This window comes from Haemaphysalis longicornis, unplaced genomic scaffold (genome assembly GCF_048455015.1).
Source record: "Haemaphysalis longicornis isolate Haplotype H1 unplaced genomic scaffold, Haemaphysalis longicornis Haplotype H1 scaffold_8, whole genome shotgun sequence".
NCBI lineage: Eukaryota > Metazoa > Arthropoda > Arachnida > Ixodida > Ixodidae > Haemaphysalis > Haemaphysalis longicornis.
In genome coordinates, this window is record NW_027526445.1 from 94167516 (window position 1) to 94193511 (window position 25996).

The following is a 25996-nucleotide window of genomic DNA, read 5'->3' on the forward strand; positions in this document are numbered from 1 at the left end:
CGTGACACGCGTATATAACACGTTCCAGGATTTAAAACACGTAGAAGGTGTATTTATTGGTACGATAATTCCTAACAAGCTGGTTATCACCAGTTTAAAATAGGCCTTATCTTGGAAATTCTCGTCATCAAGAAAGATACCCGTACAAAGTGATATTTGAAAAGAATTAAAAGAAATCGAGATAACCACTCAACCTGTCGCTAAAATGAATGCATTGGGCACGTTATGCCGTCCATTAGATTTTTCCTATCCAAATTCAGCGAGAGGTTACATATTCCAAGTTTTATTGTTTGCAAATCCTCGATTGTGGGCAATATTTTTAACTTATCGAATGCGGGTATACAGCTATCGTCTTGTAGGGCCTGCGTGTAAGCGAAAGACACCTGCATGCCACTATTTGAGACTGTTGGCTCCGGTAAGTCGTTATGTAAAACTTATAAATCTCAAAGGACACCTGTATGATGCTCTTCATGACTCGTATGAACCTAATATATTCTGCACGTCTCCATACATGAATATTACGGGCTCGAGCAAGTCCTGTACGAGTGCAAAACCTCAGTTAAATGTCCCGATGAAACCGTCATTGCGTTCTGCAATCCCTGTTGCTCTGGTATAGCATCTTATTCGGTTCGAGTGGGACCTGTATTCCCGAATCCCACACCCGTGTAGCTCTTAAACTGGTCCTGCTTGGAATACGCAGACACGGTTAAGCTTGTATGATTTTGTAAAGGAGTTATACAAAAATGTTTACTAAGCTTCATGATTTAGTGATTGCTTACTCTGTCGAGAAACAAAACGCATAACTCATTTTTGTCGAATATAAGATTTATATTAGCAGTCCCCGTTAATATAATAGTTACTAGCAACACCATCATTGAAATGCAAATGTTTTAATGAAGGTAGAAAATAGGTCTACATATTCTAGTTAACGAGTATTTTGACGTTCGCTGGGAGTACATAATAAGCAATGTATACTGTAAATATATCGTACAGCAAAACAGCCCCCCTAGCATACATAATAGCGTAGTGCACAAAGTACACCCTTGGATTTCTTTCTCTTAATTTTTTTAGCCGTAATATGCGTTTACACGTTTTAGGCAATTGTAATTTGCGGCGGGTAAAAACCAAGAAGTGGTGATCAGTGATGGTAAATGTTTACGGAATTTTAAATTCATGTGGTACTTGAAAATACACAATATGATTCTTTGGATACATCTGGAAATATGATTGCCGCGAAGCAGCTGACACTACACTCGGCACTTTTTTTGTAGTAAGCTCTTTTTCCATAGTTTCAAGGAAAACATTGTGTATGGGTCACTTGTCAGTGATGTTGTCGTGATAAATACGTAGCAAGTGACCTTTCCAGGCGAGCTCTTGAAGACTGGGCGCAAAGGCTTTTTGTGAAAAGAAGTCAAGCGAGCATTGGAAGCTTCTAACGTGGTGAGGTATGTAAAATTTCAATTACGGGGATATGCATGTTGGTTTTAAACGGTATTATTATACTTGCTTCGATTTAACAACTTTACCAGATGTGTCTACCTTTTTAGCCATACTTTTCAACAATAGCTTTCAATACCACAGGCTTAACATTGTTCGGCGTGTTTCTCACTTTTTCACTTGTGGATAATATCGTATTTTTATGTGTTGACCAGATCAGTTTAGTTTATTTGTGTGTATTTCAAACGGAGAACTTAGTAGAAGTTGCTCACAAAAGTAGCGTTGTGCAGAAGTAAAAATTATGCAGGCAAAATTTTAATAGACTGAAAGCAGAGATGCCCGATATAGAAGAAAATAAGACAGGCTTTTTTAGCAGTTGAACCTTGGAGACTTCGTGAAAAGGAACAATACACTACTTGGGAATGGCGCAGATTTCGTGATGCTGCTGATTAGGAACTGATGTAGCGGAGATTGTGATAATTAAATGGTACAATGAAAACGAGCTAAGCCAATGAACACGCAATTTTCAAGTAAATGTGAACACTGGGTCGTCCGTACCAAGAGGAATTTTGAGTAGACGTCATTGCAACCTGGCTAAGAAGGCGAAAACAAAAGAATTGGTCGAGACGAGAGCTGTCTGGTCCGCTATATTCACTAGTATGCGTTCATACCCGTTAGATGCCTTCGCAACAATGCCAAGAAAAGGTAAGGACAAAAGCAGCGGACAAGACAAATGCTGCTGTCACGCACTTCCTTTATCCTCAGCTTTTGTTAGCGCTGTTGCAAAGATGTAACTGCACCAACACGCCCTGCATATCATCCTAAGTCGTAAGTTCTTTGACCTCGGCTTCGTAATTTTATCGTAAATCAAACAGTGACTTACTAGCTCCCATTAAAGTTTCCATATATTTCCATAATGATACTTTAACTACCAAGTATAGACGGCAAATTATAGTATGTCTGCCGTTGAGACGTTGGCGAAAAACGTTTGGAGTAAGTTTGGATAGATTTCTTTGCAATGTATGCTTATCAAACGTACGAATGACGTCCTTTGAATGTCTTGAAGTGTGCATACGGCAATGAAAGGACGAATCACTTCTAGCAAAAAGAAGAGAAGATGTTTTAATGAGATGCTATGATAAAAATTCACAATTTTATCTGATAAGAGCTCTTGGCACCGCGAACACGGGAGATCCGCTAGTGAGCGACTATACACGAGAGAGGCCAGCACTCATACTTCAACTCTGAAGTTACCTGAAGCAACCCTCTACACTGAAGTATGATGCTCTTCTGAGACTTGAGGCTTCTGACCGTTTACTAGTTTATTAACAGCGTTCACGCTAGAAGCATTTAGGAAAATTTTCGCTGTTTTTATTTCCCCTTGGCGTGAATGTACACGTGTAACTCCCGATGGAGGAGACATTCATGATCACCCCGCTATAAAACATTTGCACTGTTTAGCAACCTCCGCTGCACGAGAACATAAACCTAAAAGTATGTAACAATGAAAAAATTGCAGATTGCGTAAAAATCCTCACATTTAACTGCGCTTTGGTTTTACTTCGACAATGTTTATGACACCCGACTTCTCTTCAGCACACAGGCCTAGAGAAAACGTGGACTGTCCTGGAGGGACTTGGTATCTGTCTTCAGCTTGTCTTTGCAGTTCGGTGCTGTATAAAATGATCACTGAATTTGTAGGCGCTGACTGCATGGCAAAATAAAATCTGTTTTCCTCGGTTACGTTCGAAAATAGCATAAAGGCAACTTGCACCATCATTGCCACAGCCTTTCGAGATCTCTTTGGCGGCCAATGAAGCGCTCACAATTGCATATTTCCTGCAGCTTGCAGTAGCCAAGTAAAGTTTCACGTAGTCAGCATTTAATATTGTTCTTTTAGTGCGCCCAGACAGGCAAAATGAGCCAGTCTTGTTCCGAATCTGCACGTGGTCTGGGCTGCGTATGATCTTGCAGAGAGCAGGCTGTTGACGGCAGTATCGCGGTTTTGGAGTTTTTTGTTTTGTGTGTGAAAATCGGACGGTATTTTCGCAGCTCATTTATTATAAAAAATTTTGTGTTTGTCGGCGCTTGTTTCTCTTAAACCCTCAATTCTCCGAAGTCCGAGCTTAATTTTGCTGTGTTCTCAATGCCTACACACCTTTGATAAAACGATATATAAACACCAATAAAGAAGAGTTGAAACTTGTGCGGATTGGTACATAAATTCAAAAGAAAGCGGCAGCGCAACAGGCTCAACAAGACGAGAAGGAGACAAACACTTGCGCCCAGGAGGTAAACACTTTCACCCGTACAAACCAATATTGGAGCACCCAGAGTATATTTTAACTGTGGAAAGGTTGCAAGTACACACAGATATACAAAAAAGCACATATACTGGAACAGAAAACACGCATGGTAGTGCGTATTAACACATAATGTTTGTTATAATATGCCCAAACTTATTTCGGAGGTCACTGTCACTGCTGGTAACGGGCTTGTGTCATGGATGAGGCTCATAAATGAAAAGACCCTTTCAGCGCTTGCGCTAGCGACAGGAGAGCGATGAGCCTCAGCGCGCAGAGTGAAAACATTTTTTTTATTAAACATTGTGAGGTTTCTGATACTCGCACTCTTTTTAGGACGACAAAGGCTCACAATGTTGAAAATTTATAGCTCCCATATTTCACAAAGTCACTTGTATTCGCTTGCTTACGTCGTCAGTTTCTGACTCTGACTTCAAAAGTTAGCACCCACAAATAGATCGCGTGGTGCAGCTCAAGCTTCCCAATTGGGATCACAATTTAAACTTTTTACCAGAATAGGGAACATAAGATAACCGGTTTTTTGTAAGATGTCCTAATAAGGGCAAAAACGCTTCTCCACACTACCACTCGCCGTTCGCTGTTGTCGCCGCCAGTGTTAATGACCAGCGTGCCAAAGCTTGCCGGACTTTCTGAGGTGGAAATTTCGACCATCATTGTAAAGCGGAGCATTCTTTTGCTCTCCTCTCGGGCTTTCTGGGCGATGCTGCTGCTGGTGCGGCTGCTGCTTTCTTGCAGGGCGCACGAAACGGTTTAGTCTTACCCCAGGTAACGCTTGCCTCCGGGTATCCCTCCCGCGGGGACAGAGGGCGACTGGCGGCGGAGAAGCCCATTTCATCGGTGCAGCATGCTGTAGTAGCTCCGCATGTCATCTGCTGAAGAGGCGAGAAACCCGGTGTTGTGCTGTTTCGCAGTTTCAAGGCAAGACCATTTTCAAAGGAGGAGTGCGTAGAGTGGGTCCCCCCATGAGGGAATGGAGGAGGCTCTCGCGTTCTACTGAAAGAGAGAGCGAAAGGACCCCTCAGCGAGCAGATGACCGCGGCGCTACCCGAAAGGTGAACGTTGAAGAGGAAGAGGGAATAGGCAGTTTTAAAATAGGGGAAGCCGGCGTTGGGGGCCCCCAAGAAGTTAGGGGAATGCAAACGCAACCCCCTTGGGGGTGGCGCGTCTTAGGAGAGGGGCGACCCCAACAGCCTGCTTGGCTCAGCCCGGGTGTTGGGAACACTAGCCTCAGCATCTTGGCGAATATTTTATCCCCGTTATCTAGTACAACCACGACCGACCATCCTTAACACAACTTTTCGCCACACTATCATCCACTTATTCAAATGTGGAACTTTATTTTTGCGGAAATTGATGTTTGAGGGATTGGTGACCAAGACGGACTGTCATTCGCAGTGCACAGATAGTGACGATGAAATATCCGCCACGATGCTAAGCACCAAGTTCCCATCACCCGATCCGACCCGAGCAACGCAAGCCGGTTGCGGGCTGTTGGGGGCGCCCCTCTTCTAAAACTCGCGGGTCGCGAGCGCCTTGCGGTTGGGTTATCCTAATTTCTTGGAGGCCCCCAACGCCGGCCTCCCCTATTCTAAAACTAATCTAATGTCACCGCAGTGAGCGCCGTCGGCGTCGGTACGAAGCGTCCTAAACGAAAGGAGCATTTTTCTCGACAGGCGCGCGGTAGACGGGAGAGAAAGGCAAAGGCTCCATCGACGCCAAGCCCTGCGCGACGGCATCCTCAGGCTTCCGCTACAACGTCTTCTGCGTCTTGAGCTGGTGGCGTCTCAACAGCGTCCTTGCTAGCAGGAGCGTTTTTACTGTGCGCACCACGCATATAAACGTGACTGTAGAGGTGAACACCATGCTGACGACCATTCTGTGCGAAGTTTCCTACGACGAGATAAATCTACGTACACAGTAAAAACATGCAAGTGATGATTTGAGTGTAAATGTAAAGCTTCGTTAACGTCGATTGCCACTATTCTTTGGGATGCACCAATTTTTCAAGCAATGCTTGTATTCGTTTACTTATGCCATGGATGCTAGTGATGGTGTTGTAAAAATCCAAGCGCCACGAGAAAAGAAAACGCGGCCCGTGGTCGGAATTGAAACTGGGTCCCTCGTGTCATGCAACCACGTCTACCCGAATGAGCAATTCGGGAACGGTATTCACAAGTAAAGCATTGGAGGGACTCCTTGCGTAGCGTTTTTGCCACGGACGCCGCCGTTGCACGGATGCCCTGCACGCCGGAACATGGGTGGTTGATTTGAAATGGATGCTGCAGACTCATATCCATGTTTATTACAGCGCTGTTGGCACCGACGCTACCGTTGATAGGCCGCGTTGCATGCCAGGGAGATGTGCAGCAGAGTTAAAAGTTTCTGGGAACTATAACTGGACAGTAGACACGACAGCGGAAGTGGTTTTGTATGTGATGAGGTGAAGAGGTTATACTTTGTTATGAGGGGTGATTCTTTTTCTGGTTTGTGCATGAAAGGCACGTGTGTGGTATGGTTTTCTCCTAACAGCGGGTCAAGCTCGACCCGATGCCAGGGTCAAGCTCGGCCCGGAGTGGCCTAGAGGCGTAGAGAATCATGCCGAAAGTCGCTCGGGCACTGGCTCGGGCAACTAGCTTTCAAAATACAAAAACGCGAAATAGCCTTCAAAAAACTGTATTTTATACAAACGCGTATTCACATTTGTCCACAATTTAAATAATTTCTGATGAAAGGCTGGAAGAATTACGCTGTCAAAGCAATTACAAATTCAATTGTTTTCATTTAGTATTTTAAGCATTAAGTACGGGCTTCTTTTCAGATATAGTTAACCTCATGCAGTAGGTTGGGGAGTTGGGTTTGGGTCGAGTCAGAGATTTGGTTAGGCTTGTTTGGGTAGGGACTTGTGTTTCGTTAAGAGTTGGCAGGGTTTAAATTTTGGCTTGGTTTATACTGACTGGTGACAAGCTTTGCGCGCATCCCTGTTCTTTTAGGGGATAGGTTAAGTTATTTGGAACCATGCCCCCTGAAATCGGAGTTTATCGGATAAATCAGAATTGTCGAAAAGTTTAGCGGCGAGTGTTTATCGGATTTTTTCGGAATATTTCGAAAACAACGATTTCTTAATACGAACAATGTTGAGAAGGAAATGTATTGAATAATTAATCCCGCGGTTGCTCCAAAGAGTCCAATATAATTTTCGCATCGGCGATTTTGATATTTGGTACACTTTGAACTTGTGCCGTGGGTACAATTGATGCTAGAGAACATAACTTCTAATGCTCGTCCTGCTTAGGGAAGCAAAGCTGGTTAGAAAGCATGCTATTTTGCTTTCTGACGAGCATTCTTGCAACCTTGCGGCAGCTTTACAGGGACCCTGCTACACTTTTTTCAACTTTTTTTGAAATATTAAATGCTTGCAAAACGTAGTCATACAGAACACCCACTGCTGAGGTTAGGGGGTTGCAAGGTCTTTCAGCCAAAAAATACTGCTCTATGCCCATGAGATAGCTTCAAAACTCACTCGAAAGATTTTTGTGTGTTTCCCGGTCTTGATGTTTTTCGACGGCCGGTATTACGTCACTGAGGCCATGTAGCGGCTGTTGGCGACTTTTCCTTCAGTTGCAGCATTGAACGCTTTTCGATAGCAACTTAAAAATAAAGCCACAAAAACAAAGCAAAAACGGAAGGCGTGTCTGGTGCGACGAGCAAATCACGCAGTGCCGCTCCGTCCTGGCGGTAACTGTATATTTCCCAGTGCGTCCAGACGCAAAGAAAAGAGTGAAAGCGTTTATCATAGTGTTGCCGCGTCTCTTTAAAACTGGCTGGTTGTATTGCATTTCACCTACAACTGGAGCTTCGAATAACATCATTCCGTTGACATCGAGGCAAACACAGTTGGCGCCTTGTTGCTAAACGTCTTACAAATGTCTGCGATGGAACTGGCGGAATGTTAAAATTTTTTTTTAGAGAGGCGAATGGTAATATTATTGGAGTTAAGCTGAAGATTTTTCCGCAGGGTAAAACAGCCACCTATTTCAGTTAGAATCGATATCACCTCCTGTTTGACACTCCCCCTATGTTTTCTCCTAATTTTTTTAATATACTTTCGAAACAGCGTGAGACTGACGGTGAACGATGAACCATAGTTACTGCGTTTGGCAGTGATGCTTCAGCATTTCCGCTGCTCTTATGACCTAAGACCGGTAGTTCACCGTGTTTTTAATAACCCTGTGTAAAAGTATAAAAGCCACTCGATATATTTACTTTGCTTATGAACATATTCTTTTCTATTCTTTAACAAAATTGTCCAAACATATTTTTCTTGCATATCTTTAAACAACTCTGTGGTTTAACAAGGTATGCTACATAGGGAAGAATGTTTTCGTTGAAGAATTGCCTTTCAGTTTTGTTTCTAGCCTTTTATGCTAATGTCTCTGGTGGAAAAATCTTTGAAAGAAATGGCCTGTACTGATCTTGAATCTGCCATTAAAGTTGAATTTGTATTCACGTTAACCCCAGAAGGGGCTCTAATCACGGCCTTCATGTTGGCCGGATACTTTTTTTAGGAATATAGGAGTTGAATGCTACATATGTAAAAAAGATTTTTATTTTAAGGGCCACGTTTTTGTAGGTATGTTGAAGTTCTTTTGTTCTATCCCAGTATTTTTTCTTCTGGGTCGTTTTAGGGAGAAATTTGGCACCAGTATGGCGTGATTAGACATTCGCCGAAATGCGCATCACAAACACGTACTTGAGTGTTCCATATAAGTGGATCTTGGGCAATAAAAAATGCTTGATATTTGTATTTTGCGTTTCCCGTTCTCGGAAATAGCGTCTTAATATTATTGTCGCACACCAGTTCCAACCGCGTTTTTTGTACATTGAAAACAATTCTCTCGTGCATGTTTTTTGCAGAAGCTGCAATACAAAAAGTTGGAATGAATGCGTGCGGGAACTTTCACACATTTTTCTGTCAAATTCTTTTAGTACTAGGTATGTAATTCAATTTTTTTTATACTCTCTAGTCATATAACTTATTGATTATTGCAGTATTAGTTAAAGCTATTTTTCAGTTTAGTTTAAGTTGTAGACATCATTGTAGCAAGAAACAAAAGTACCAAATTTGATATCGAATGCAGCTTTCAGTGTCTCCTCTTTATTTTATGAAGCTCTTCAATTTAAATTTTATTACATGTTAAGTATACTCTTGAACATTCTGAAAAACATGAAAGAGCTAAAAATGAGCTGCTGTTGCGATGCCTCCTGCTTCATGGCATCGTGAAGCTTAAAGTTAACAAAGAAGGATTAGAAAAAGCGTAAAAAATGCTGTTTCTCTGGGATTGTAAGGGTTATGTGTACTGTTAGGCGTAATTTCGCAACATTAATAGGCAGCACAAGGTGGGTGGGCGTATTTGGAACCAAACCTTGGCCTCTCCAAACATTGGGTTTGGCGATTGAAAGTTTACTTTGAAACGAACACGGTTTTCAAAGGCGAAAACGTTATTGAGTAAAAGCGTTGCATTGCAGTGAAATAATTGTTTTTACTTGAGAAATCCGCCATTTAAGATGCGAATATTGAGCCGTCCACTCTACTTCACATGAAATTCGTATTAAGTGTGCAATAAATGCTTTTTATGTTGTAAAATAAAGTGACGTTGTGTTCTATAGAACAACGACAACATTGTTGTTTTCGCTGCTTCGACTGATCAGCAGTTGCTTTTACACCGCGGGCAGGCTGGTCAGTGGGCATTCCCACCGCTCAGGGGATAAGGAGGGGAGGGGATCGGGAGGTAGCGGGCAAAGCCATACAAGCTGGGCTGTTCGGGCGGGAAGGTTGCAGGAGTGGCAGCGGTTGGGGAAGGTGGAGTTACCAGAAAGGAAGATGTACGGGAGCCCGGTGGAGTTGAAAAAAATACGCCCACCTCCCCTCGCGGGAACCCTGGTGTGATGCGACGCTGAGGGGGGTTCAAGCGCAAGCGGAGAGCAACCGTCGACCGAAAGGCCGCCGGAGAGCGACACACCGGTTAAATGCGCAGCGCGCCCGAAAGAGAGGAGACCGCGGAGAGAGAGTGCCGCGGCTATGACGCAACACAATCCAACACAATCCACCTTAATCCAATCCAATCCAAATCCAATCTAATCCAATCCAATCCAAGTCAAGCCAAGCCAAGCCAAGCCAATCCAATCGAATCCAATCCAATGCCCCCCACGAGAGATTGTTCGCTATCGGAGAGGAGAGGGGGAGAGTGGCTGCAGACAACGGACGCACGCGGACAACAACGGACGCACGCAGGAAGGACAGGGCCGCCGACAAGAGATGCTCTGAGCGTCGCATCTAATACGTGTCGGTCTGTATGTAACCAGCTCCGCGTTCAGGCCTTTACAATAGTGAGTTTCGGGTGGGGAGGGTGATAGTAGAAGCGAATTTGGCTGCAGATAGCAGGGAGGTGGGTATATTTGAGCAGCAGAGGGTGGAGGAGTGGTGCGGATGATAAGTCATGTGTCCTCCGACGGGAAGCATGGAAGTTGAGTTCGCGGGCGGCGGCATGTGCCGCCGCATCCCCTGGGAGGGAGGCGTGCCCAGTTGTCCGAACTATCTGTAAGGTAGGAGAGCCTTGATGGATCGAACAATTTCGGAAACCTGGTGGGGGATGTGACCAAGAAGGTAGTAGCGGAAGCCCGGCTGAGATCCTGTTGCGATGGTCGGTACTCATAGTGGTGGCAGCAGCCAGGCCTATGGCGGTTGCTTGTGTTATTGTGGTTGTGCCGTTAAATAACATTGCTCAGGTGAGTATGGTCGCCGTGGAGTCCATAAATGCTAGAGTGGCACGGGTTGTGAAAATGCAGTATGTGATGTCTGTGTATCTGCTGTGTGGGGGGCCAGAATAACGTCGGTTGAGGTCGATGACCCGAGTTTCATGGTGTATAATACAGGCGTATTGTACTAAGGATGCATATGGCGCGGTATTGGGGTTTCGCCGAATAAGCCACGTAGAGGTGTCCTGAGGGGTGGAGCGCCTCGGCTGGTGGAGGGGTTGGACGATCCAGAGTGGAGGGCTGTTCCATAGATGGAATTGGTGGAGTAGCTTCTGGGTGGGATGAAGGCAGGAAGACCGAGGCCGATTTTGCACGCCCGGCGGTTGAGTGGGTCAATCTTGGAGTGTTCTTGGGGCTTGAGGTGTGCATATGAGGCGCCGTACGTTATGCGGCGGATGAGAATGGTTTGTACGGGGCGGCACGTGTCTTGCTCACGAAGAACGTGTTACTGTTGAGATGTATCAGTTGTGTGCCTGCGAGCTGTAGTTGTGGTAAGAAGATAGCCCCTGAGCCGTCAACCTGAAAGGGTATGCCCAGTATTCGCAGTGCCGAGACTTTAGGTACAGGGTTTGTTGTTGGAGGCTCCGGCGTAAGTTGGTGAGGGGGGGGGGGCGGCTCGAGTTCTGGCTCGAACGAAGAGAAGTTCGGACTTTTGAGGAGCACACGTGAGCCCTGGTGTGGCGAGGTACGCCATGGTGATAGCAAATGCCTGTCGGAGAATGTCTTGCTTGTGCCTCGCAGAACCCTTTTAGGGGTGAAGCTCCTTAAGGCGTGGGTCTGTCCATCCTCGACGTATGTATGTAGCCACCTCTAGTTTAGTTCTTGGATTGTTTACTAGATGGCGTGGCTACCTCTAGTTTAGTTCTTGGATTGTTTACTAGATGGCGGTACTTGTATATGATGAAAAGATGCGCTTGGATTGTTTACTAGATGGCGTGGCTACCTTTAGTTTAGTTCTTGGATTGTTTACTAGATGGCGGGGAGCGTTGTCGTAAAATCCGTTCGCTGTTGGCGCGGGCTCGGAGTCGCCCGATGGATAAAGGCCGACCTCCATGCAGCGAAATGTAGGCGAAAAGGCGGCGAACGTCGCCCGGCGGCGGCCGCTCCGCCGCCGGCGTCGAAAATACGGCTGTTCGTTGGCGGTCTACGCGAGCTAAATGTCGAACGCGCGGCGGCGAACGCGACCGGAAGCGGCAAACTGCATTTTGAGGCCGCAGCCAATCACAGCCTCGTACTTTGTTGTACTTCCTGTCCTGTCTTCCATCGGCGGCGTTCGCCGGGTCACGTTGCATGGAGGTTGGGGTGGACGAAAACTGAGCGGCGCGTCAAACCAGGGCGTCCGCCGCGCCAAGATGTGAAGAGTCACGGTTTTACCGATGATTTCCCCTCAGGAGCTTCGCCCACTCATCATCATTCACCCCGTGGATATGCTGTGAATTTTTTTTGTCTACACTGTGAGGTCATCTGCGTAGACTGAACGATGAATGTCCGAAATTTCGGGAAGTTGTTTAGGGAGCCCGAACAGTGCGAGATAGAACAACGGATGCGAGGCGACAGACCTCTGAGGTGTTCGTATTGCCGGTGTGGGAAAAGTGAGTGATCGATGAGTGCCTAGACTGGTGGAGTCCGTTCTGTGGGTTAGAAGTGTCTCTAGGTAGTTGTAAAGTTTTTGTCAGAATTTTGTAGGCTACGGTGACTGTAGTCGGAGCAGGCGCGCGGCCAAGCGGGGGCGTTGTTATTGCCGCTGTCGGCTGCTTGCGCGGCTAATGAGCGACGGAAACATTAGCTCTTGCTATCGTAGTGTGACTTGCGCGAGAATTGTTTCACAGCCAGTTTCTCAGAGCAATCACTTCACTTCAGTGGAGGCACTTCACGCCGAACTTGTCGCGGCTGCCACACCACGGAAGCAAGAGCGAATGTTCCCCCTGCTCTCTTTAGCTACGCAACCATCCGACAGCGGCAACCGCCGCCCCCCTGCTTAACCACGTGCTTTCTGCGGCCACGTTCGCCATGGCGTGCAAAATTTTGACCACGACTGCATTGTACGTGGCCGGGCCGCAGCGGATTCCTTGAAGACCCTGTTAGAAGGCCGCGTATATCACGTTATCAAAGGCTCCCTGAATCGAAGGAGTAAAACAGAAAGCGAAGGTTTTCTTTACAGCGCCGAGCAGCTCATAAAAAAGAGGTAAAAATTCAGAGACACAATAAGAATGGCTGACATGTGTGAATCTGGAACCCTGATATTCTAATTTTAAGTCATGCAGTTCAGGTGTGCGAAATGATAGATCTGCTGTGGTGTCACCTGTTGCTACGATATTTACCGAATCAAATGAGGATTTGTCTGGTGTGTGACTTTGCCGTGGAAACGGTTGCGGTGGTGTTAAATGGTGTAGTTCTAGCCGCAGGGAGTACCTGCGTCTTTGATCGCCATGCCACATGGTTATGTTCCCTAGCATCTTCTAACACGCACTTCCCTGAATGACCGCGTGCCACGGTAGACGCTGAAGAGCCCATTGCTGCATATCCAGTACGGGCAGCTGAAGCGGACCCAGTGGCGCGATTCTGTATTTAACTGCCTTTTACAATGAAATGATCCTTCCTTCATGATTTAGTTTTTGTCTGTCTCGGTAAATATGACTGAGAGGCTTGGCTTATCACCTTTGTGAAACCCACATTAGGCTACTGGCATAAACTTGCTTTGCTACTTAAGCACAGTCATAGATAAATGAAATGCGAGCACAAAAATAGGAACCGCAACACGCAAAATTGAGAAATACTGTACGTTGAGGCCCAATAATGGCGCTATCGGTACATTTAGAGATATACATTTCCCAACTTCGTCTTTGTAACAAAGCCACGTGTCATTTTCACTCGCAGGGAAAAAAATTGGGCTATTTGTGTGTTCTGGTTAGTATCTTCGTGTTCACGTTTCGTCTGTCCATAAATGTACTTAGCTGGCTTAATTTACTCCTGTAGGCCTCGTGTGATGCTTTTCTTTGCGCTTATTACCACCGTCATGACCCTTTCCTTCTGTTATTATTTCGTGTTTTTTTTAGTATTTATTTTGCCACAGGGCATACATAAGGGGTGTGAGTTGATGATGAGGAAAGTTTGTTAGATGAACATGAGAGTATTCGCTTCGCGTGTTTTGTTCGCCTTGTTCGCCTTTTATATAGATGGTAATCCCATATTTTTTGGCGGGCGATTTCTTCTTTTGGCAACCATGAAAATCTCCATGACAGTGCCCACCGTGTCTGCGCTTGCGATCGAATCTCGCAAAGAAAAAAAAAAAAACTGGCCGCGGCGCCTGGCGTCTGCTCCATCACCACCAGGGTGTCGAACCGGAATTTTTTCTGGTTAGGTTCGGGTTCTGGTTAAAGCCTGTCGGGTTCAGTTCCGGGTTCGGTTCCGGAGCACGATCTTATTCCGGTTCGAACCGGTCCGGAGAAAAACAAAGGAGGGTTTTTTTTGTTTAGGTTTTAATGTTTCGTTTTCGTTTCATGGTTAAAGTAATTCATGATTTCTTTCTTTTATATAAATGCGACTTGGCAAACTTCACTGTGCTATCCACTGGAAAATATTTTCTAAGGGCGGCCAACGATTGCGACAGTACCTTATGCCAAATAAACGGTCCGGATAAAGGATTACTCTTTATAGCCGCAAGTTTATATTTAATAATTTATTTTATTTTATTACTGCAAGTAAGTTTTTTTTATGCCTAAGTCCTAAAGCCTAATTTTCATAGAACGAAGTTGCTTTTCTGAGAAAAACTACAATAATGGTGCTACGTAGCCGTTGCGGTGGCACCTTGTGCTCAACTCCCACCGCGGCCCAGTCACTGGCCTCACCTCGTCTCCAAATAATGCATCCTGCATACTTGGGCAGCCTCTTTGGCGGGCTGGCAAATTTTTCTGGACAGCACAGAGCCTGCCGGTTAGCCATCTTTTTTGGTACTATCGAATGTGGCACATACGCGCGCAAACATTCATGCGCAGATGTACACACGCACAAAGACACGTGCACACCCACATGCACACACACACACGCACCCGCACACACACAGACACACACAAATTCGCACACACCCCCGTGTTGGGGAATGGGCAGCCGAATTCCATTCCAATTTCGTTCCCAGGAATGAAAGCTTTCCGAACCTCCATTCCTTTCAATTCCGCAATTGCCAGAAAAGTTTCCTATTTCCGCTCCTGGAAAGGCCCGAAGGTTCAATTTCATTCCTGTAATTCCTCAACGTAGATATTACCTAATTCTTGTGACTGTATCCGGCTACAAAAAGGAACATAAGCTGATGTTATCAAACAATATGAGAACTGCAAAAATATGCATGTAGCTACGTCGCCGAAGTCGAGGGATGGCAACAGCTTGCTGGCGTCTCTTGCAGAGAAAGATATAAAAAGAGAAAGATATACCGTGGCAGAGCGAGAGAGAGATAGAGACAGAGAGAGAGAGAGAGAGAGAGAGAAAGAGAGAAAGAGAGGACTTGGTTGGATTCATCATTCCAGGATCCCGTTGAAACTTGCTGCTTTCTCCGCATGTTCCAACGATGCTTTCTCTTGGTGTTATAATGAGCGATAATCACTGCTCTTTGAGTTATGCCATCGAGTCATATAGCGAATTTTTCCGCTGGGTGAGTTGAGCGTTGCTAAGTGTATGATGTCGCGAAATGTGCAACACTACTAACAGACCATGTTTTGTCCTTTTCATAATTAACTTTTATAATCTTGCGTTTTATTGCTTCTATCCATCGTTATGACCAAGAGCCTTCGCCAACCCCTCTTGTTAGACTTGTGCTCAGGCTTAACGTCCAGAATCGTCATCGTACAACGTTACGACGTAGGAAGCAACGCCAAACTTATTGTATATAAAACTGCGGGTACCGTTTGAAGGCCTTAGACCTGAAATTGTGCATGTTACGACTAAAGTCGGGGCTTGGCATACCGACGTCCACCCTTTCCTCGCCATCCGTTAGGCTGGTTATATTCTGACATTTTCACATCTTTGATTAGGCCGCCTTACCCAATAAAGATTTGTAATACATTATCGGCCCTTTTTGTTCAGCCACGTCTGGCGTACTAGCCAGTGGGGATGTCACATCGGCGCATACTCGCGTTCGCAGCCAATATAGACGTCAGGACAACCTACCCGCAGGCTGACACGTACTCGCTTTTGGAGCCAATGCGTACCCACGTTCGCAGCTAACTGCGTCCACGTTTGTAGCGTCACGCATATGCGGAGGCTGCGAGTTTTTCGCCACCTGAGCTTAAGCGAGGCTTGCCCCTAAGAAAATTCCCATGCGTGCCACCCTTTCCAGTAAACCGTACGGCAGCAGTCCTCGTTACACCCCTGATAACGCATGTTCTGTGTGCGAAATAAAACTTGTGAGGGTTAAATTTAAAGTCAACTGCTGAATTGCAATGTCGGGCGTAAACAGGTGACAAATGTTATCACGACACCCTTGTGTCGACGTTCTGAAATTGTGTTGTCATAATCGCCCCAATTCGTTGAAATGGATTGGTTTTTTCGGCACATCACGTGTTTTATCTGAGGCTGACAACTGAAATTTACAAAAATGTTCATTGATGCTACCCAGTAAGATGCGATCCACGGAATCAAAGGTTGAATCTACATTGCGGAATAAGGGTGGCCGCGCTTGCTACTCTGGATTTTGATGATTGCGAGGCTGCGGAACACGATGGTAGCCGCGCGGAGCAGTCACTTTGTCGCTCCTTGGGTGTCATAAAAATTTTACCTGTCAACACCTTCCCTTTCACAAGTTTCATTGGGGGTGACCACTTTCATCCACGTGTTCACAGCAGCCGCCGAAAAACTAAAGAGCGAATTGTCGCTTGCGTTGCAGGGATGCTAATTCCAGAGCCAGCTTGGCTGTAGGTCGCAGATTAAGGTCGACACAGTTCGTTTAAAAACTGAGCCCATTCCATTCCCATTCCATTCCTGACAAAGTGCGCCTAATTCCATTTCCATTTCATTTCTCCAAGTTTTGCCGGCCCTGATATTTTTATTCCATCCGGGGTTACAAAAAGTGTAATGAATCCGGAGTCATTACAATTCCAACACTGACACACACATGCATGCGCAGGCACACACACGCACAAAGATACGCACGGGCACGCACGCACACACGCACGCACCCACGCACACACAAGCGCTCTAGCAAACACACACACATACACAGACGCACACACGCAAACGCACACAAACACACGCACACGCACACACACAGGCACGCGCGCGCATTTTTGCTTGATGAGGCAAGCAGTGCTGTCGCATTGAAAATAAAATTTGTTGGTCAGATGCGCTGTTTATGCACCTGCAGATTTAACAACGTTGTGTCTTTAACGTGGGACCATTAGGAGTGCTAGAGGTTTAAAACTGATGATCATGGTGTTTAACGAGCCGAAACTACACAGGTTAGTATGCGTGACACTCCAATAAACTTTATGTTGACGCCGACGCCAAACAGTTTCCCACTTGCGAAAAGCAAAGCCGCCCGTTAGAGATCCCCAGATGGTTAGAGATTCTCTCTAACCATCTGGGGATCTTTAATGAGCACCGAAATCTCGATCCCACGGGCGGCTTTGCTTTTCGCAAGTGGGAAACTGTTTGGCGTCGGCGTCAACATCCCCCTAGTAAAAATAGTAAACCAGCTGAGTGTGTTCATGCACCAACGATAAGAACTTGGTAATAATACTTCAGTGACAAGTGACAGAGATTGGGTTATAGTAAAGATTGAATACTAGTGAATTCGCAAGCTGTAGTACTGGTCGCCGGTACTTAAATGCTGCAGAACGTTAGCACAAAGGGAGAGGAGGTATTGAAGAGTGATATGGGATTTTCTTCGCATCAAATCAGTTGAGCGCTCTTTTTTTCTTTAAGTTTTGTTGCTTCCTTGTGTTGCCTCATATAAACACTTGCTTGGTAAACTCTTGGATGAATACAAAATATGCATTAGGTAACAATTTACTAACTTCAGTGCTCGATGTCAATCTTACGCTAGAAACAATATAATAACGCAATACGTGCAAAAAAAGAAGGTTTCACAGCATTTACCTTGTCATTTTCGGAAACACCGCATTTCTGGTGCCACTAGATTTTCTGTAAAGGACAGTGCCGCAAAATCTGCAAGTGCCAAGGGCCCCAATATTATCGAGGTTGGTCCGACCTACTCGAGACTATTCCGTTCTCTCTAACCGTTTGCGGAACCGGTTCGGAATGGTTCCTTCGATTTGTTTCGGTTCGGGTTCAGTTCCAAAATGGCGGACAAAATGCGGGTTTGCTTCGGATCCGGTTCCGGTTCGACACCCCGGTTACCATCCGATCCTCGACCATAGCTTCAACAGACATGGCATTGTATTGCGATGCTCTACTTGCCCTAGAGAATTCCGCTCCACTACCGGAGAATGTAGCCGCGGTTGCGGGAAGCAGCACAGCGCACGAATGCCAACGCTATAGCGAAGTTGCGTGTGAGTACGCTTTTAGACACAGTTACAGGCGCACATTGCCCATGGTAGCGCGGTTCACTACAAATGCCAAATGAGGCTTCAGAAGAAATTTCGAGATTCACGCAGTAGTATTAACTCTATGGATTCACGCGCATGACGGTTGAGATACCGCGGCAGCGTGGCCGTGAGTGCATTGTTAGCTTGGAGACTATAGCGACATCTATCAGCGAGTGGCCGAGCGGACGAAGTGGGAGCGTTCGCCGAGAGCTGAGCAATCCGCGGCTGCTACAAAAACACGGCAGCTTCCAGCAGTTGATCAGTTCACTGACTCGTCCACTAAGTTCACTCGCGTGTTGCGACAGGTCGCCTGTAGAACCCTGTGCGAAACAGTAGTGAAAGTCGAAGTAATGCTTTTCAGCTCGGTGGGACCACCTCATGCGTGCGCCGCCATGCTGGAGCCTGCACGTCCCCGTGCTAAGACGACACACTTGGTTGCCGGTACGCGCTCCACGCCAGTGAATGCAACCAATATGGTAGCAGTGTAAACGGGCTTAGTTACATTTGTCATTAGCATGCTCAAATTATCCCTGCAGGCACCAGTTCCTCTCTCTAACACACGTTTTTAAGTCGGGGGCCCGAACACATTCACAGAGTCCACCTATATTTACTTACGGCGAAGGATAAGCCGTCATAAAGAAGTTTTTTAGTGGAATCGCATTCGTTAGGCTCCGGCTTGCGGTCCCAGTCTCATTTTCGCCTAATTTTCTTTCTTACTTTTGCTCCATATACTTTGCCGGACGTTTTTGGTACCATCGCTCGGTCACGCCTACGCCGAGCTCCTGATTTCGCGTAATGGGGTATTCGTTGATTGCGCCTTGAAATTAAGTACTGAAATGCGCTACTATCTACAGAAGGCGGCTCAGTTGAGAGAGACATTCGTGCACTTGGTAGAAAATGTTGACTGGTGCAGTAGTGCAGTAGTAGTGCAATCCTGCAGTAGTGAAAGTTTACGTTGGTTCTTTTACAGCCTCACATCTCAACGCAATTTCAGTGACTGAGCCCTCATTATTGCTGTTACAAAGGCAGCTTGCACATACCACAAATGACATGTGACTAACCACGCCAATTTTAGCGTGTGGAGTTAGTTATCCCACCACGGGCGAGGGAAGAGCGTAGCGTGATTGCTTAGTGCAAGAAATGCACTGTGTCAACGTTGTAGAAAGCAAACCACCTTAAAAACGAAAAGTTCTGCATATCTTGTCCAAACCCTATGGAGAGTAGCGTAATCCCAGCGTGAGAGATGTGTAGCGCTTCGCGCATGAGAGGAAGTGTGTGATGTATCCGAGTGGGCTGAGATGCTAGGAGAACGCGTGGCCCGGATAATGACACAAAGTGTTTAAACTGTTTTGCAGTGTTCCTTATCGCAGTAATTATAGTCACAAAAATTTGCGCCATCGCATTTCAATGGCGCCTGATGCGAGAGAAAGGGTGAGTAAGATCAAGAAAGTGTGTGTTAGAAAAATCGTCCGTGATAAATTAGCAATGGTTTCAGAATGTTCGGTCTACGATCTACGGGCATTTCATGAAAAAGCGGGGCTAAAGCTCGCGTATTGTAATCGAAAAAGAATCTGTCCGAGCTGTCAACTGTTTTACTCTCATTAAGAATTTCCCTGAGCGTCGTAACAATTTAAGAAATGCCTGAAGGTCTTTAATGCTCGTCCCTTGGTGGCTTGGTGATTCTGGGAAGAGTGCGTTCTCCTGTAATGGAATACCTTGATAAACACAGTTACTATATCTTCCATTGTAAAGTATGGAAAGTGCTTAGTGTTTGCGGTTGTCATGATATTTAATGGACTGGTGACAATTAGACGGGCTGTTACCCAATACTCGATGTCAGGGATTGCCTCCTGAGACTGCTTTGAGGGCCAAAAAACTAGGTGGCCAAAGTATTTCCAACCGGTCTCGCCAAATCGAACCAGGCTTTCCTGCGTTACGAAAGCGACTGCGCCATTCCGACGCAGGCCACACACTTTGAAATGTGGACTTCGACTCCAGTTGAATGGAAGAAAACTGTGCGTTTTAACCTGTCATCTTATCAAAGGGGCTTAGATTTTTTAACGAGCGATCGGAATGTGCACACACACACACACACACACACACACACGCACACGCACACGCACACGCACACGCACACGCACACACACATATATATATATATACACGATAGAGGAGTCACATGGGAAAACGTAGCAATACGTTTCGATTAGGGGCCGGTATTTTTCAGACCGAAATAGTCCAGATCAGTTGGGTTTAAATTCATTTCAGTTGTGGGCGGGGCAAGGAGATGTATCAAGCAAAACCTAGGCTATACGCGACACAGAAGCATGCCGAGCCCCAGAACTCAAGGGGTGAGAAAAAAAAGTGCGCTGGAGTGGTGCCGGGGATAAGAGGGGAAAGGGGGCGGAATCCAGACAAGCGAGGCTATAGGATAACAGGAAAGGGTTGCATGGCACTGAAGTTACCATGAACTTGAGCGACTAAGGAAGGGCTCGTTTTCTGCACGTTTCTTGACCTTGGCCTTCTGGCGACTGGTGCTTTGTACGGCAACCTGCAGCTATTTTTTGAAAACATTGAAACCACATTTTTTGAAACCCCATGTAGGTATCAGGGCACGGGAGTTTCAAGAATACAGAACTATGCAAAGAACCCCAGGAAATGGACTGGTTATGAGAAAAGGGTGGGAGAGCCCAGAGGTAATTACGGACGCCTAGTGCAAGCGTTAACAAGAAAAAAGGAAGGAAGAGGGGGAGGGCGGGGGTTAGCTGGAGGGGCATGGTAAGCGCAGCGGGGGATTGTGGGGATGAAAGAGGCTAGAAGAAAGACCCAGACGACACGTTTTTTTCACATGAAATGGAATCGCGGAAACGTTTTCTGTGTAATGTGGAACAGCCGTCCACGAAATGGAAGCAGAAAGGCAATGTGTTGCAATGCAAGGACGATGCAACACAAAGAAACGTAATTCAACCTAGATCACATAGTACCGAAAAATAAGTGGAAATGAGGCTAAATAACACATACAAAAAGTGAGATATACAGTGCCACATGAATTTCTCGAAGAACATTCACGCTAGACCACATTTCTTTGCATAACGCAGAAAAAACTATAAACAGCACACCACCACAGAAAAAAAGAGAAGTGGTTTTATCTAACCAATAGCAGTTGTTCAGTGCAAAAGGACACAATATATTAATAAGAAGAATAAGAAAAATATACAATTGTGAAATCGATGTACATTCGTGCCTATACGATGCGGCAACTATACACAAGCAATACAATGACACCGTACAAAGTACACTACGTGCACAGTACACTATACACAGATTAGAAAAAGAGAGAAAAGAAGTAAAAACGGTTCTGTTTAAGGACAAAGTTTCTCAGTTGCCCGCTGCATCGGCCTTCTCCGGTGCCGGATTGGCAAGCAAGACAATCGGCCTGTGTTTTTATTTATGCCGCTCAAGACAGTGTTAAACTTGTAAATAAGGTACGATTCACAGGCTTCATGGTCATAATGCGTTTTGAAATTGGACTTAAGCACCGTGGCTGTGAATGCGTAGAACGGGTGGCCTAGAATATTTACATGTTTATATAGGGGAAGGTGTGGTAGGGACTTTATGTGTGCTCTTTAGTTGTTGATTCTCATTCTAAACGTATTCTCAGCTTGACCAAAGTACTGGGCGTGGCATATGGTGCATTCAAGAAGGTAGACAATGTTTGCGCTGTCACAGTCAAAGTTTCGTCTTGTCTGGAAAGAGAGTGAAGACGCGGTGCTGGTGGCGACAGAGGCTTAGTCATAATGGGGCACAGTTTGCACATAGGCTAATGGCAGGGTCCGCTGCCTGTTGAACTGGGTGTGTTGACCTTAGATGACGTTACAATATCTCTAATGTTCCTCGCACGTCGGTACACGACGCGGGGAGGCTCAGGGAAAACACTTCGCAACCTTTCGCTTTGAAGTAGAATGTTGTGGTGCTTTCTGAGTATGCAGTTTACGCTGGAGGACTAAGCGGCATATGTTAGAATAAGGTGGGGGTCGTATTCAAAGATTTGGCTTTTGACTTAGTTATCTGGTGGCGGCGGTCCTGTTTCTCAGACTTCTTAATAGCATCGCTCATCACAGACGGTGCTTATTGTCGTGTTAGGTCATTAGTTAGTTGTTGACAGATAGAGGCAAAATCAGCTGGGTCAGATCATATCCTTCTAAAACACAGAGACTGACTTTATGGTATGCCGAGTTCACAGGGTTTAACGTGGTTGCTTTGGAAATGCAAGTAGTGATGTCCGTCCGCTGGCTTCCTGTACACCCAGGTGTATACATAAATATATATATACATATATATATACCTTTATACCTTTATATATACCCTCGTTATCACGAAGTCAGTGGGACAGGGAAATATTTCGTTATAAGCGGTATTTCAATATAGGCGACCACTCGAAAGAATCTAAAGTAGTTGAGCTTTATTGCACCACAACTGCAAGGAATTAAAACACAATGTATTCAGTGAAGCAAAGATTTATTGGGGTGTAAATGAGGCAGATAGCTTTGGCTGTTTCAAGTTCTTGCCGGGCGCGAGCATCCCCTGCTCCAACTTGACCAAGCATTGCATGAGGCTCTGGTCGCGATCATAAAAGTGGCAGTAGATGTGGGTAATTTACAGGGGGGCGGGAGGACGTCACGGAACGCTACGCAAGTTTCGCAGTGGAGCGCGCCGCAAATGCCGTCGCTCGAGTCTGAGGTTGCGTTTGCTGCGCTCAAAAACGATTAACGGCTCATTTTCGGTGCACAGCGCAATCATGAAAACTGACTGGTTTTGCACTAGATGATTTGCATGATTCATGGGATATTTTTTCCGAGGTATTGAGCAGTGAAGTTTGCAAAACAAGAATTTTGCGGCGCCCCTTTGTCGATGACACTGCTAATTCTATGGTTCAAGTGTGGGTGTTCACGCAGCGTCGCGTCCACGTCATTGATGAATGTCTAGGAACAAAATTCAATGACCCTATGACCCTACCACGTATTGGGACCGTTTATCTAAAGTCGGATGACGCGAATCGAGCAGCATTAACAGATCTAAAAATTGCGGGGAAAGACTAGCTTGCGTTGAACCGCCATGTTTGAAGCATGACTCGCCGCTGGGTCACCGCCACTCGGCCATGCCTCCGCTCGCCACTTCGCTCTAAGCGGGTCAAGCTCTTCGTGTACTTCGATTGATTTGATTGATTGTAGGGTTTAACGCGCCGACGCAACGCAGGCGATGAGGCGCGCCGTAGTGGAGGGCTCCGGATTAATTTTGACCACCTGGGGATCTTTATCGTGCGCCGAAATCTCGTACACACGGGCGTTTTTGCTTTTCGCCTCCATCTGAAAAGCGGCCACCGCGGCTGGGAATCGAACCCGCGACCTTGTGCTCAGCAGCGCAACGCCTTAGCCACTGAGCCACCGCGGCGGGTTCGTGTACTTCGAGTAATGCGGCCTAAAATGCATGCGTTTTGCTTGGGACCAGAATAAATTTCGAATAAAGCGATATTTAGAGTAAAGCGAGTTCGTTATAATGAGGAATTACTGTACATATTTATAAGTGTTGACGTTATGAAATGACCTGATCATATCCTCCACTCTTACTTCGCCACAGATACAGTCTACCCACCGTTAACACACAAAGCCCTGTTTGCTCAGTTTGTAACAACCCAGGTGCTAGCAATGATAGGGGAGACACACGAGGATGTGTCTTTGAGAGAATATTTTGCGGTCAGTACTTTTATAGCTTAGGTGGCATCAGGTCAAGGTAATGGGACAAAGCCGTTTTTGTTTCCTGAAAGCATCAACAATAAAATCGTGCCACCGCTTTTATAGCACTGCCTTCACCAACGCTGCGTTCACAAACACGCAAAGATGGCATCTTGACACATGACAGTATACTAAGAGCGTAAGCCTCTGGAGCTCCGGAAGGGAGTACGGTAACAAATGAATGCTTATTTTTCCTGGTCAAAGTAGGTGCATTGGCCGTAAATCCTGTGAAACCAGAAAGTTTGCATTGTTTGTAATACTTGAGGCTTGTAAATAACTGTATCAATCTCTGTAGATACATAGGTCTCTGAATATCTTTACAAGCCTGTCATCGAGGCGAAGTTGGGGGCAGCGTAAAGCTTTACAATTTGGATGGGCTAAAGTTTTGATCTCCTTCGCGCGTTAGATGAGCAATATTGGTCTTGACGCATTGGAGACCTTAATTAGCACATTCTCGGATTCCCGGCCTTTGCAGTTATAATGAAGCGCAGTTGTAATGTTTTGCAGCCTTTTTTTACGCCGTTGTTGAAGAAATTCATAAACTTATTTCAGGTAAATCTATGTTTGTATAACCTGTAGAATTGCCTTTCAGAACTTGGTAATCACGCAACGGCAGTCACGGCAGATGGGTTATTCTATAGAAGAGGTGTGGAAACGGCAAGTCCCTTTAAATTTTTTTTACGTCAGTCTCACGTTCTAGTAAGTGCTTAGCCAAGGCTTAAGAGAATGAATGCCATGTGATTAAGCTCAGTAAGCTGAATTTTTTTATTTCCTGCAGGACTTAAAGCTTGTTTTCGGCAGAACATGTCCATTCTACTTCTGCTGGATACTTATTGTTCTTTTTTTACTATATGTATTTGCATTAATTGCAAATGATTAATTTTTCTCCGATTAGCGTGGTTTCCCAGTTATTGCACTCCGAGGTGCCGATTCACGTTAGCACCGTGGAAAACTTTGTGCTTTAACTTTGTATCTTATCAAAAGCAGAGTATGTTTTCCGTACGACCTGCTAACATTACTTTGGTACAAGTAGAAATATTGTTGAGAGTGCGCTTACAGCATGAGTATTAAAATCTTCGTGTTCGCAGCCGTAACATCAAAAATTCAGGGTATACCCCTAAAGTTTGCAGCGTACTCTACTTGTATATATATATATATATATATATATATATATATATATATATATATATATATATATATATATATATATATATATATATATATATATATATATATATATATATATATATATATATATTTATATATATATATATATATATATATATACGGTCGAGCAAAAGAAGTTTCCAATGGTCCAGAAAAAATATCAAAAAGTAGAGTCCGACGCAAGTCTCAAAAAACAAAAACAAACATGTTTACTAACGTTTCGACTGGTGGTCCAGTCTTCATCGGAGTAACATTTACAGTACACTGCAGAACGCTTTTATAGGTGCGTGTGGAGAGAGGAGGAAGTTGCGCTACAATGCGCCCTCTTTGAAAGAAATCATACGTCATCATTCAGCAAAACAAGAAAAAACGCAAGACATACACATGAGAGGGAATGCACTGCCCTCCCTCTTTTTTGGGAGAAAAGGTGCGCTACAATGCGCCCTGTTTAAAAGTAGTTATTGGCAGCAAAACAAGAAAAAACGCAAGACATACACATGAGAGGGAATGCACTGCCCTCCCTCTTTTTTGGGAGAAAAGGTGCGCTACAATGCGCCCTGTTTAGAAATAATTATTGGCAGGTGGTACAACAAAGAGAAAAGAAAAATGCAAAGGGGCGTCTAGGAAGGAGGTAAATTGGCGCCTCTCCTCATAGGAATTAACAGAAGAAGCGGGGGCGGGGAAGAGAAAGGAGTAAAGGCGGCAGAACGAGATAAGGAAGTGGGGAACGCGCGTCAGCACGTCATCGCTTTTCGTCTTAGGAATGTGTCAACAGAAGAAGCGGGGTGAAAGCGGCAGAACGAGATAAGGAACTGGGGAGCACGCGTCAGCGCGCCTTCGCTTTTCGTCTTAGGAATGTGTCACGTGAAGCCGGCGCTATGTGGCTAAGCCGGCGCTAAGAGGCTAATTGAGTGAACCTGGAGGG

At 45.4% G+C, this 25996-nt stretch overlaps 1 long non-coding RNA gene across 2 annotated transcripts; it reads left to right on the forward strand.

Moving 5' to 3' along the window:
- The first annotated feature begins 1384 nt into the window (after window positions 1-1384).
- LOC144148877 (uncharacterized) lies at window positions 1385-24568 on the forward strand. Of its 2 annotated transcripts, none has more exons than XR_013318090.1 (3): window positions 1385-1445; window positions 8676-8753; window positions 24497-24568. It is a non-coding gene; the product is annotated as an uncharacterized LOC144148877 (long non-coding RNA). The 2 variants fall into 2 exon arrangements; XR_013318089.1 differs by lacking the exon at window positions 1385-1445 and adding an exon at window positions 2161-2265.
- The last annotated feature ends 1428 nt before the right edge of the window (window positions 24569-25996 follow it).